Source organism: Drosophila biarmipes, chromosome X (genome assembly GCF_025231255.1).
Source record: "Drosophila biarmipes strain raj3 chromosome X, RU_DBia_V1.1, whole genome shotgun sequence".
NCBI lineage: Eukaryota > Metazoa > Arthropoda > Insecta > Diptera > Drosophilidae > Drosophila > Drosophila biarmipes.
In genome coordinates this window covers 6,506,654-6,520,153 of record NC_066611.1, presented here as the reverse complement: position 1 = coordinate 6,520,153, position 13,500 = coordinate 6,506,654, and the positions used below count along the sequence as shown (strand labels likewise).

General features: G+C 37.4%; 1 protein-coding gene across 1 annotated transcript in view; it reads right to left on the bottom strand.

Annotated features, from left to right (window-relative positions):
• LOC127011083 (uncharacterized) overlaps positions 1 to 13,282 on the bottom strand; it is an 85,558-nt gene extending 72,276 nt beyond the window's left edge. Inside the window, exon 1 of the mRNA XM_050888302.1 lies at positions 12,774 to 13,282. The gene's annotated coding sequence lies outside the window, so the exon portion shown is untranslated. The remainder of the gene's footprint in view (positions 1 to 12,773) is intronic.
• Between the last annotated feature and the right edge of the window lie 218 nt (positions 13,283 to 13,500).

The window sequence follows — 13,500 nt, the reverse complement described above, 5'->3', positions numbered from 1 at the left end:
ATAAAACATTCAACTAACAACTTCAACATGTTGAATGTTTTCTGTTGTAAAAATAACATTAAATTATTCAATTATTAAGTATTATTTAAATTTTACAATGGCCACGTCAGCGAAAATGTGAATTACAAATTAATTTTTTCTGCGGGAGTTATAATTCCCAATTGGTTCTAGCTCAAAAATGCATGACCTATGGGCATGGTCACTCCCAAAATCAGTTGACCGGAAGTTCGGGCGAGTGTTTGTGTGTGTGTGTTAGTGCTCTTGGACATATATATGGAGGTGGACCTGGACTCCAGGATGCAGTGCATCACCAGGTATGAACCTTATTTTGGTGTTAGTTAAAAATGTACAGTCACCACTTAAGGTGTGCTTAAGCGACTTTCAATGTGCAAAATTCATAAATCTATAATCAACATGTAACATTCAACATGTATCATCTAACATGAAACATCTAACATGAAACATCCAACATGAAACATCCAACATGAAACATCCAACATGAAACATCCAACATGAAACATCCAACATGAAACATCCAACTAACAACTTAAGACATGTTGAATGTTGTATGTTGTATAAATAACCTTTAACATGTAATTATTACGTAATGCTAATGAATTTTACAATTGGCCACGTCATTGAAAATTTTAATAACAAAGTGATCTCTTCTTCTACTTCTAGCTAAAAATGGATGCTATGGTCACTCGAAGAACCAGTTGACTGGAAGTTCCAGCGAATGTGTGTGTGTGTATTGGCGATTGTGGACAGATCACTGGATAGATATGGAGATTTTGCATTGATTACTGGATTTATATAAATGGAGATGTCGTCATTCAAGACTCCAGAGCATCGAAAACTTCTTCAGGTATGTACCTTAGTGAATTAAGTATTTTTAGTTACCCCTTAAGCTAAACCAAGTATTTTTATTCAGAAAAGCATTAAATCAGAAGTCATATACTTGGTGAGACATTTTTTTTTTTTTAGTGATTCTACAAAATTAGATTTACATTACACAAAAGAGTTTAGTGTCTAGTGAAATGCTACCATGTGAACTGGCTTATTTCTTTCCATGGACTGTTGGCAATGTGAGCAAATATTTCAGTAAGCTGTAAACATATCAGCGTTCTTAAAATATATAGATATTCACCAGTTTATTTTTTAATTATGTTTTTAATAGACCCAAGACCTATGCAAATAAATCTGTGTGTAGTTATCGGACAATGCATATATGTACACAAATATATGTTATAGATCATCATCAAACTAATCTGTCAGCATTCACAATCATCCTTCTATTTTAAGTAGTATTTATTTAGTATATAAGTTATATATAATTAGGCATTAGGCTTAGGATGTGTATCACTAGTATATAGTGGTTTTAAGAACTGGGAATCTGGAAAATGAAAAAGTCCTGATGTACACCTTATAAAAAATGCTCAGAACAGTGGGTCCTTTAGGTGTACGCCTTGATTTGGCAAAGCTTCGAACAAAAAACCAGCAAAAAATGTGTATTTTTGGCAAAAATTCGACTTTCAAAAAATCGAAAATGTTCTTAAAAAATTAATTTTCCAAAAAAATGATTAGGATCGATAGCAGACGAAGCCAGCTGTTCAGAACAGTGGGTCTTTTAGCTGTACGCCTTGATTTGGCCAGGCTACGAACGAACAAAAACCAGCAAAAAAAATAAATAATTGTCTTAAGTATATTTAGTGTTTTAGTTAGTTTTTATAGTACTAAACGAAATATATTTCGTATATAGATTGGGTTTTGTGTACCTTGTATCCCATTCCCTGGCTCGCACTCTATGCAATTCCGCTACTTTTTTACCTTTATTCGGGCCAACTTTATTTCATTAAATCCCCTAAACAGTCTCTGCTCTATCAGCTTCATTGGAGCTCCAGCACTTAGCCCCAAAATGGAATTTCCGGGCTTTTGGCCCCCAGAAGTGTTGCCTCATTTGATTCGCAACCGAAATCAATAATGAGCTGTAACTAATTCTGCTTAGTCAGTCGGGGGCGAGGGGCAAAAGATTGGAGTATTGGGGACCGCAATCCTTATGTGCAGCCTACCACTCGGTGGCCTTTTGTTAATGGTAATGATAATGACGATGCCGATGCCGTGGCCGAAACCCCATCATCATCCCTATCGTGCTCATTATCATTATCATTTCGGTTAACTGTGCGATGGAAGTCCCCGATGAGTTTTCAGGTCATTTCGTTTGGCTTTGAGGCTGGACTTTGGTCAGATTTGGGTGTCTGGGTGATTGAGAATGTGTGTTTGGGGTCAAGTATCCTCGCAGTGCGCACATATTGCGGCTAAGCTGACTCACAAAGGCCTAAACGAAGCTGCTTTGTGCTGACTTAAGGCGCTTTGGAGGCTCAGGATCAATATCACCCACCGTCCCATTCCCTGCTTTTAAGTCTCAGACACCCCCACACCCGCACACCCGCACACACACACCCATCGAATCAACAGGATATAATCCCCTTAATGCATGCGCATCAATATTTTTACTGCCCCAGGACTCGGAAAATATCTTTCAATTATTCCCCCAAGTTGAGCCTTAAAGTGTGCAAATACTTTGACAGGTCACCAAATAATGGATATGATTTTTTAATGAATTTTCTCTCTGCTTAAATTTTTCCCACTCATTTGTAACATTTTCTTAAGGGGTTTTCTTGCGAGCCACCTTACCTTATTTGCGCACTTCTAGCCTTTGTTTCTTTGATTTATGCAAGGCAGCTTAATGGGGAAAACCGCCGGGTTGACGACTGTAAAATTTCCACCACGGAATTAAGTTTTGCGCAGTTAAAGGGATGAGGGCGTGTTGCTAAGTAAGTGATTATTCCTTTTAAGTAATCAGATTACTGTGCTAACAATTCGTGGGAAATGTAGCTCCTAGATACTCAGATAAAGCGGCTTCACTGGATTTGATTATGTTTCAAAAAATAATCCGCTTCCTTAAAGGAAGTTTAAAGATATAGAGTAAAAAAGACATTACGGACGAATTTCTAATTGTCAGGTTAAGTAGGAATGGGAAAACATCGATAGTTTTGAATTAGCAAGTGACCACTATCAATATTATCAAATCTATTGAAGAAAATCCGGAAATTCAAATGCTTTTTTATCCACAAATATAAAAATAACTTATGTGAAATGAAATGATTTTGCAGAACAATACTATCGATATTGGGTCCAAGCCATCCATATTCCAAACCTTAAAACCATCTATAGAATCGATGTGCTATCGATCGTTTCTAAGGAAACAATAACATGATATTGAGACACCGAATGTTTCCGAAAAATGAATTTAACTCAACGATAATAATTAACTTGACATTGAGAAATCGGCTCTAAGAAGAGTTTTTAGTGTAATACTATCCTAAAAGATTACAAAATTTGTAAACTTTGTCAACCTTCTCACGTGCCCAACTCTGGTGTGTAATTATATCCCAACTCAAATTGATTTCCATTTGTTTTCCGGGCCAAATCGAAACCTTTTGAACGCCATCCGCCGATGCTGGACGGAAAAGGTCTGGAAATACCGGCAGGGATTACGGATAAAGCGCAGAGTGCGACCGACGTTTTACGACTTCATTTGCCGCGTTACGTGATAGTGCAAATACACAAATAATCAACAGCCAACTCCCCTTCCAAAAAAAAGAGGAAAAGCGAGGCCAACAATAAACAAAAAACAATAAAATGGCAAGGCCCAAAGCAACAGCGTAAAAATTTTCAATGCGTGAAAGTTGGATTTGCGAGGGGGAGCAGAGGGTGGAAAGGGGTCGACAGGTGGAAATGAAATGGCAAAAATGGGCAGCGGAAGTTGAGGCCGGTTAAAGGGAATTTAAGTTAAACATAAACGCAAACGGAAATAAGCAACAAAAACAGCGGCAAACATTTTTAGCGTTTTCTGGCACGCGATTTCCGCGGAAATCGCAATAACAACAGCAAAAGAGAAAGCAATTCGCGGCAGGGAAACGACTGATTGATGATCTGTTTGCCCTGGAATGTATGCTACGCTTTTTACGCGCCAAAATTGTGATCATTACGGTAGCGAAAATTTAAAGATAGGATACTGAAGGTAAGGAAATTAGAAAAAAAATTTAACTAAAATTTCCCAGAAACTATTGTTAATGCAAATAAAAATTTTACAAATAAAATACCATCAAAATAATACTTTTAAAATGTTTGTATGTCTAGCAGATTAAGTAAGTAATCATTATAAGAGGCATCCAATTATACAACCACTTTCTATGTTTAGTTTATACTATTATATATATTTCACTTTTTTATAATATTTTATTTGATTTAAAAGGCATTGTAAAATTTTCCTTAAACTATTTTAATTAAATAAAAATTAAATCTTAAATATTTCAGTTATTGTTAAACTTAAATTACAAAAGTAATCCCTATAATAACTTTAAATTAACCCATTGGTACCTTCATATTTCATTCAGGTACTATTATACGACAAAAGAAGTTTGGATCGGTCTAAGTAGCTGGGAAAACCCCGAAATACCTGGGAAATTATCAGTCAAATAAAGCGGGTTTCCAAAGCCTTTTTGCCAATATCAATACAACTGCAATGGGGACTGGGTTCATAGCTATGTGTGGCCAACATACATACAAAAACATATAAATATCAGTGTGTGCGAGACAGGTGTGCTTGTGCGAGTGCCTAGCACACTGACACACTGAAAAGACGTGAAAAGCGGAGCCGCAGAAAATAAACAAAAATTCCTCCACAAAGCGGAGCGAAGTGAGACAACAGGGAGAAAAAGAGCGAAACGAAAACAAAGAAGGGGGAACTAAAAGCAAAGCAAGAAATGAGGGGAAAGGGATGCCGAGAAGGACGGGTAAACACAGATGAAATAAATACGAAAGCTACCCATAAACAAACGGAAAAGATAGTCTACTTATTTGGGCAGAGATACAAAGTGTATCTATCTTAATCAATACGGTATAGATAGTTTTAAGCTGGAAAAGTATCTTTTAAAGAGCATCAATTAGAGAATTTAGAAGCAGTATCTTATATAGTAATTTAAATTCTTGAAAATTCTTTTAAGAAACAAAATAATAGAAAATGCATTTACTTTCTCATTTATGAAATAGATGAATGTTCTTTAGCCTTCACGCTCTGAAACCTGAATAATGGAAGCCCATTTAAGCCAATTTTAATGTAAATACGCAGGGAATCAATATTCTTGATTGCCTTGGCTTGGTATGGGCAATGGGCATGTGGCGTTTCCCCTGGCTGGAACATCTCACAGTTAAAATCTTAAATGGAAAATATTCCTTGTTTGCACAGACAATCAAAGCGATTACAGACAATTAACGGCAATTTGCAGCCAATTTATATGGTTAAAATCTCATAGCTTTGAGTTTGAGAGACAGCCCAGGATGCTGGCCGTGCCTGTTTAGTCGGGCCTTCCAGAAATATTTGCATTGGCTTTCAATTACAACATGTCAATTAGGATAGGTACGTTTAATTAGAACTAATTGTACAAAATTAGAACTCTTAATTCTAGGTTCAGAATTCGCCATCCAGTCCTTGTCGGCATATATAAATATGTTTGTTTGCAAGCAGATTTAATTGGATAAACTAAAATTCAAATCAGTAGAATAATTTTATCATTTATCACGACTTTTGCATTTTATACACAAATATAATAAAACTATGTTTGTAATTCAGCATATTTACATCATATTTTACATTTAAATTATCTTTGCGCTTTCTAAAACTCTTTTATGTAAAGGTTTTATTTAGATTAGCTTGAGGTAAGAACAAATAATGAGTATTTGGCTATCGATAAATATCTTTTGAAATGATCGATATGATGAGGGCCATTAAATTGATTTAGGAAAACGGCTAAAAAATGCTTGTCCAATTTATTGCATCGCTTGTAAGTACAGTTGCGTTTGAGTGAGCAAGCAATTAAATTAACCAACACTCGATATCCGCAACTATCGATAAATTTCCACGTCCGTTGGTACAGTTGTGCTCGGCACACTTAGTCCGTCCGTCACTCACTGAATGCTTTGGGAAATCTTTTTGAGAGCCAGTGCCGTCGATATAGTTGGCTGGGGTTACAGCTCTCCAGGCTCCCAGATTTCTCCCTTCTGGAAAATGCTGCACATGACAAAGGAAATTTCGGGGGATTTTTTGTTGTTTTGCTCTGTTTTGTTGGCGAAATGTTAGCGGGGTGTAACTGCCTCGATACCCCTTAACTGCTTCTGAAAACTCCGGGAACTGTCTGTGCTCGTCTTTTTTTTTTTGGACGTCACGACCGTAACGTAAAAGCGGCGCGTGCTCGACTGCAACACACTCACACTCGCTGTGAAACACCGATGCCTTTCCTTTTCGCCTTTCTTTTTGCCCGCTTTCTCCGCTTCGTAAAATTTTTCTGGTATATGTACATTTACCGTTATTTCCATTCGCATTCAGTTGAGAAAGGTATTAAGCCGGAAAAACACGTTGCACATCGATGTACATACGAGCATATCTGTGAGATCGTTTGCCGTGAGTACACTGGGAGAAATATGATCTGCTCTGCATTACTAACTTTCAAATTTTGACTATATTTACTGGTAAACTTGAACACTGATCAGGTACAGGTTTTCTTCGGAATTTTGAAGACTTTTGTTATTTCTTCAGGGTTTAATTAAATATACATTTTACAGAGGTGTTCCAAGTGGGCAATAAAGAAGTTAAGATTGTTTTTTTAGTCAATTTTTTTACTTCATACTTTTGACAGCCTTACTATTTTAGGTGATTTAAAACACTTATTAAGTTCTTGAAAACCCAAAAAAGTTCTTAAAAAATGTGAATATTTTTCTTTTGATAAAATGAACAATTTATAATGTTTCTAATCCCATTTCTCGCAGTGCACGTGTGTGCCTGTGTGAGTGGATAATATTCCTTGGTGGCCAGCGAGGCGATGGCACGTGTATTTACGTGAAGTCAACGCAGCCATACCTGAGAGATTCGCCAGGACATTCCCTTCTCCTCGGGAGAAAGTGGCAAAGTTCCCCGGGGAAACGAGCCAGGGAAAGGGGGAAGAGGACGAGGAAGCGGAAGGACAGGTTGCCTCAAATGCTGGCCAAAATCAAATGAAATTAGCGTCGCAGTCGCTTCCGAGATGATTCCAAGATTGTATGCGACAAGTTATATACTACAGACATATAGTAGACGTGCGGGGGTCAGTGGGCAGGGGCAAGTTAATTAAAAGTGAAGTCAGCACTGAAATTAGTTAATTAATATTAAATTCAATTTGAGGCGTCGGGCCCGGCACAATTGAGTTATCAAACGAGCGCCTCGGGTCTTTCGCTTCGCGCCGAACGTGACACTATTAAAATGAAAGGAATGCCCAATGTCCTGTCCACTGTAAAATGAGGGACGTGTCCGCCGGCCTCATGAATCTCATTTGGATGAAGGCGAAGCTGAGTGCCATGATCGCAGATTAAACTGCTGCCGGAGAAACTTACAATCACTTAACTGTTTTCGCCTTCAAATGATGGTAAGCCGCTCGAATTAAAGAGGATTATAATTCAATGTATTTAATTACTACGATACTTTGTAAGAAGCATAAAGACGATTATATTTTACATTTTCATAGAAGTAATTGCTTTTGAAGTGGAATTTTATTAACCTTTTTAAAAGAGAATTATAAATTACCTCTTGTTAAATTTTAAATTGATAAACAAAGTACTACTCCCATCAGTTTTTGTTACCTTTTGGAATAGGTTTTTATAAAATTAAAATGAGGAAATCATTTGTAAAATGTATATGCACTTCAAGAATTCAAAAAATTTTTAGGTTATTAAAAAAATTTTTGTATAATGCTTAAAAAATATGACTTCATGTTTTATACCTTGATTGTTTATTTTTAATAGAAATCGTGCAATTTAATATGTTTTGTATGGAATATTAAATTTTTGGGTTAGTGGAAAACAAATTAAATATAGTTTTGAATTTAGCTTGCACCTTTTTTTTTTACTAGTGTGCGATTTAAGCTCTATTAAAGGCTATTATGATTTGCCATTCACTTAGCTGCAAGGGTTGAGGTTTCATGTACAATGCGGCACATCTCACGGTAATTTGGCAGAAATTCGGATTTCGATTTTATCGTAAATTAACCAATGAACCGAAAGGATAACTAGCAACTCGAAACCATCAATTAGGATCGCCCACATGCGGTTGCCCGGCCTCCGCATCCTCCGCCGAATCCTTCCCCCCAAAGTTCTCAAATACGTGCACATATCCATTTGCATTCCATGGCCACGAATCGGCAGGCGGTTCATGCCTAATCTTATTTACCCTTGGAGCCCAGAATGTAAATTTTGCAATTTGAGCACGATAACAAGGTTGATTGCGGCCGATGGCTTAATTCCCATTACACAGAAATGGCAAAAAATGTCCGAGTAAAAAGTGAAATGTTATCAGGAAAGCCGAGAATGCCAAATGCAATCTGCAGTCTGAATGCTGCGTGCAAATGCAGTTTGCTTGTAGAACACAGCCCGACAGGATCATCGGTACAAGCACTTCCATTAAAGAAATCCTCATGCTAATGCCGGGCATTCCAAGGCCAGAGTTCCATTTCATTCAATAGGGAATTCCTGTTCCGGTTCCCCATCGAACCCCAAAGCTAGATAACTAGCTGAAAAGTAGCACTTTATCCACGATAAACATCAGCAAGTACTCGCATAAAAGGTTTTAAAGCACCAACATCAAATGTTTCATCTTACATTTGAAGATATTAACAAAAAGAAACGCTAAATTCGAGTGTCTCGACTATGAGATACCTTTTAATAAGCTAAAGGGAGTGCGAGGGAGATGGCGAGATGCATGCAGAAAATCGGCTGTTCCAAACAAACACGCCACCTAGCGTCTCTTTTTCCATTATTTCATTATAACTTTTAATTCATAGTACCTATTCGATTGCTTTCTCCTGTTGGGCATTTATCTTCTCTGAAGCTGGCATTTTTCGATAGCTTTCCTAACTTCTATGATAACCACTATCGATAGCCAAAACTATCGATTGTTTCAAATTTCACATTTTGTATGGCAAAATGCAACCAAAATAAGCATCCGCATTTAAACTAAGAAATACCAATTAAAGTTGATTAGAAAATATTAGAAACGACAAGTCACCAATAAAAGTGCCATAAAAATACATCACTGGCATCACCCACTTGACTTTAAAGAAGCACGGCAAAAATTGAAATGACAGCAATTCCAGCAGCATGTCGGCAAAAACTTTGTCCACAGAAAAAAGGTTGAGCTCTTCTTGCGAAATAAATGGCAAAGCAACTGAATCCAAATGCAGAAAAGGCCATAAAAATAAAGGCGAAATGGTTGGAAATACCTGCAGCGAGATTGCAGTACGCAAGAAAATCAACTTGGAACTCACACAAGAGCGACATGTTTATTAGCAATTCTGGAAATTAAATCAGCAACACAATCAGCAATTGGTCGAAGGCGAAGCCACTTTATAACCAATTTGTTCGGTAAAAATAAGCCAAACACGAGTAACATGAAAAACAATATAAAATGAATTTCAAATGTTGCAATCAGAAGGGAAAAAATTATACATAAATACATGGCCAGGAATGCTTTTTTAGATTAAATGCATGTGCTTAAAAAAATATCACCTACATGCTGCAATAAAATAACATGCAAATGTGACTTAAATTGCTGCAAAAATGGGGTCTTTAATTTTTAATAGCTCACGGAAGGAACAAAAACTGTTTACTATAATCGAAAATTAAAAACCCATTGTATTAGATAAGAAGCAGATAAATTGATAAAATGGGATCAATTGAAATAAAAGAAACAAACTATGAAATTGAAAACTGCGCTACACAATTGACTCGTAAAAAATAAATAATAATAAAATTGTAATTTTTGAATTTTTGTTGGAGACTTTTTATTTTAATTTACCATTTTCTTTTCTGAATTTAAGAAAATTTTATTCTTGATTAAAGATTTTTATATTTATTTATTAGATACAAAAGTTATTTACTGGTAATGCGGTCCAATTTTTTCAAATCAATTGGTAAGAACAAAACATACTTTATTTAAACATGTTGTACAACTATAGCTTCTAAGATTTAAGAACAATTTCTTCTTGATTTAGGAAAGCAGCGCATTCATTTTTAAAGCAAGACGAAAATATATATATAAATATATATTTATATTTTGCTTTATTACTGGTGAAGATAGAAATAGAAACCGCTCTCAAAGTGACACTTAAACCAAGTTCAATACCTAAGTACAACAGGGAGATCAAAAAAATGTTTTCTATCAAACAGAATTCTTAAAATGCAGTTACAAAAATAATGTCAAATATAAGTAAACAATGTGAGCTTTGGAGCAAACTGCAAAAATAAGCTATAAAACAAGCAGCCACTTAAAGAAAAACCATCAGTGGCATTGTCTTCCATTTGCTGCAATTATTATTTAATTTTTCGCTTGCAGCTTGGCCTTCCGTGCGTTCTTCCTTGTTGGCCAGGGTAAATGCCTCGTTTTTCTACCCTGGATGCTGGTGTTGTCAAAGGAATGCACTTTCGCCCCGACCCCGAATCCCCGCCAGAAATTGCAGCCACCTTCGATGCATTGAGGACTCCGATCCGTTGAAGTTGAAGTCTCTTGGCCCGATGGTTGCCATAAATATTTAATTTTCATTTTGCCAACTCGGCCCGGGGAAGCACACCCACTCAACTGGCAATCTCTTTATTTCCCGGGCTAATTGAGGGATTATACGCAGAAGGCGAGGTAAATATGAAATTTGAATCTCAATCAGCCGACGGTCGACAGTCTGCAGCTGCAGCAGTTCCACAGAAAACGAGATCAGGACTTATTTCAATTTCAAATTAGTTTGGCTCCTTGCGAAAGTGTTTCGCCTGCCATTTGGCCAGCTTGGCCGCAATATTGATTTAAATGTACGAAATACAAAATGCCAAGGCTGTTTATACACATATTTTTGTTTTGTTTTAATTACTGCAAGTTCGGTGGACTTTTTCGGGGAGAGAGGCGGCCGGCCAGCGGGGAATTGGGTGGTTTGGGGTTTTGGGGGGCTGGCAAACCAGCAGTTGTTTGCTTTAATTATAAATAATATTTAATCTAGATATTTCACATTCGAATGACCGCCCAGAATGGATGTAAGCCTTATTATTATTATTACTAGTGTTTATTATTATTATTGCCATTTTTGTGCTGCTGCTGCTTCTGCCGCCGCTGCTGCGGCTTAAGTGCATAAATAAACAGATTTTAATTTAATTATTATGAAATGCATTTGCCCCTGGCCAGGTTCCATTATTAACGGCCTTCGATCCGGCATCCCCTGCTGCTGCTGCTGATGATGATGATGAGGAGCAGGAGCAGGAGCAGGAGCATGTGGTCCATAAATCTGGTGGCTCGTGTAAAATGCAAAATATTGCCGGCCAAAAACTAGCACACACACGTTCTGACCTTATTAGCTGCAGTTGACCAAATCGAATTAGACCCCTGGGTGAAAGCGTTTGGCAAACAAATTTTCGATACGTTTGCGCCGCGCATCGCAGTCGTACGGTTGATCCCAGTTAATGCCTCCCAGGGGCTGGCCAGGGGCAAAAATAACAGGGGCGGGTCCATAAAGGTAAGGGGTGAGGTCCGCTTATTTAAAATTATGCAGATTCCAGCCATGAAATTAATATTACGGCCATATTTCAACAGTTGATGATATAAATGCAACCTAATAACATCAAACAAAACCGATATTAAATACGATCCCCTACGACCATAAGTTTAATACAAAGAATTTGAGGAGAAACGTTCTTAAAAATAAACCAAATTGTTCTTGAAGTTGAAAAAAAAATTTTTTTTTAATTCTTGCCAAATAATTAAAATTATGGTAAACCGATAACCAATACAACCCCCTACGACCAGAAAAATTGAGAACAAAAAATTTAAGAACAAATGCTCTTAAAAATGTACCAAATTGTTCTTGAAATTAAAAAAAAAAACTGTTTTATGAGAAGCATTCCTACTTAAATTTAAAATGCAATCAAAAAACGCAAATTTTCACCTGAGTTCGAATCCACGCTGCAACAATTTTTTAAAAAATTTGTTGTCTTACATTTTTTTAAATCGTTTTTTTTTGTTTATGTTATAAATTGTATATTTTTTATTTTATTTTCAATTATTGCAGATTTCTTAGCTAAATATTTTTTAAATTTCTTTTAACATTGATATATATATTTCATAAACTCAAAAATATTTCTATAATCAATACAGTAATTTTCATAATTTGGTACTTACCAAGCAACAATAAAATAAAGATTGAAAAATTAGTTCGTATTTTAAATAGATTTTATAAGCCTAGTTCGTTTTTAGTTAGTCACTGTTAATTAGTCAATCAAATATGCCTATTTTAATCACCCGATAGCTACCCAAAATCATTTTGCTGTTTGCTAAAAAAAAAACAATGCCCCTTTGGGTAATTGGCCACACACAAAACCCCGAATAAACTCTACCAATTAAGTGAAAATGTAAAAGCTATTGAATTTCCATTAGCCCAACAAGTTACGAACACACACTTTGTTTGCATCACCTATCCGCAGACTTATTTTGCCTTGGGCGCCAAGTATTTGATGTTTCCTACTCGTTTTACCCTAAAAATATAATAATAAGAAGCCCCTAAAGGGTTTTCCGCCAAAAATGCGACATGCTCTGACGATCGGACGTTAGTGTTGCACCCATATTTAATTAACCGACGAGGGGATTATCTTACCTTTGGCTGAACGAAATGGAGACGGCACTTGTGAGTGGTTCTGGGCCCAAGGCGCTTTGTTTTCAGCTATTATTTGTGTGGCGGCGGCCCCTTTAATATTCACCGGCCCGGGCCATTCATCAATGGTGGCCGAAAACCGACATGGCACACACTCTAACTCTCCTTTCTCTCTCTCTCTGCGGGGTATTTAGCACTCAGACACTTTGCACTAGGGTCTTGCCTTGGTTATTTCATACCGATTTCATGCCAAAACAAACAAGAAAAACAACAAAAAAAAAGTGCAGAACGATTGGTAACAAAAAACCGGTGGCCAAAATGAAGAAACGCGCGAAGAAGACGACTCACAACAAACGGTAGGAAGACGTACGTACGACGAGGACGCTGATGGCGACGACGACGCCGACGACGAGATACTGCCACACCGCGATTCGCCTTCTGTGGGTCAAATAACACGCATACGCACCGTGGAGCGCACGAAATACGCATACGCACCGTTGGACCGCTGCTCGCTGACTGAAGCCGCCGACGATGCGAGGCCCTGCAGATACCGACGTTAACTGCACTCGCCGATATTCCGGGCAGGCGAATGAATCCGTACGCACGCACCCATCCCCTCCGTGCCGCCCCGGCTATCCCAAGTTTTTCCGAGTTTATGTTGTGTTTTCCCACGATTCACACGTTTCCCGACCCACGACAACGCACGAAGCTGGCTGCCACGGCTCGGCCT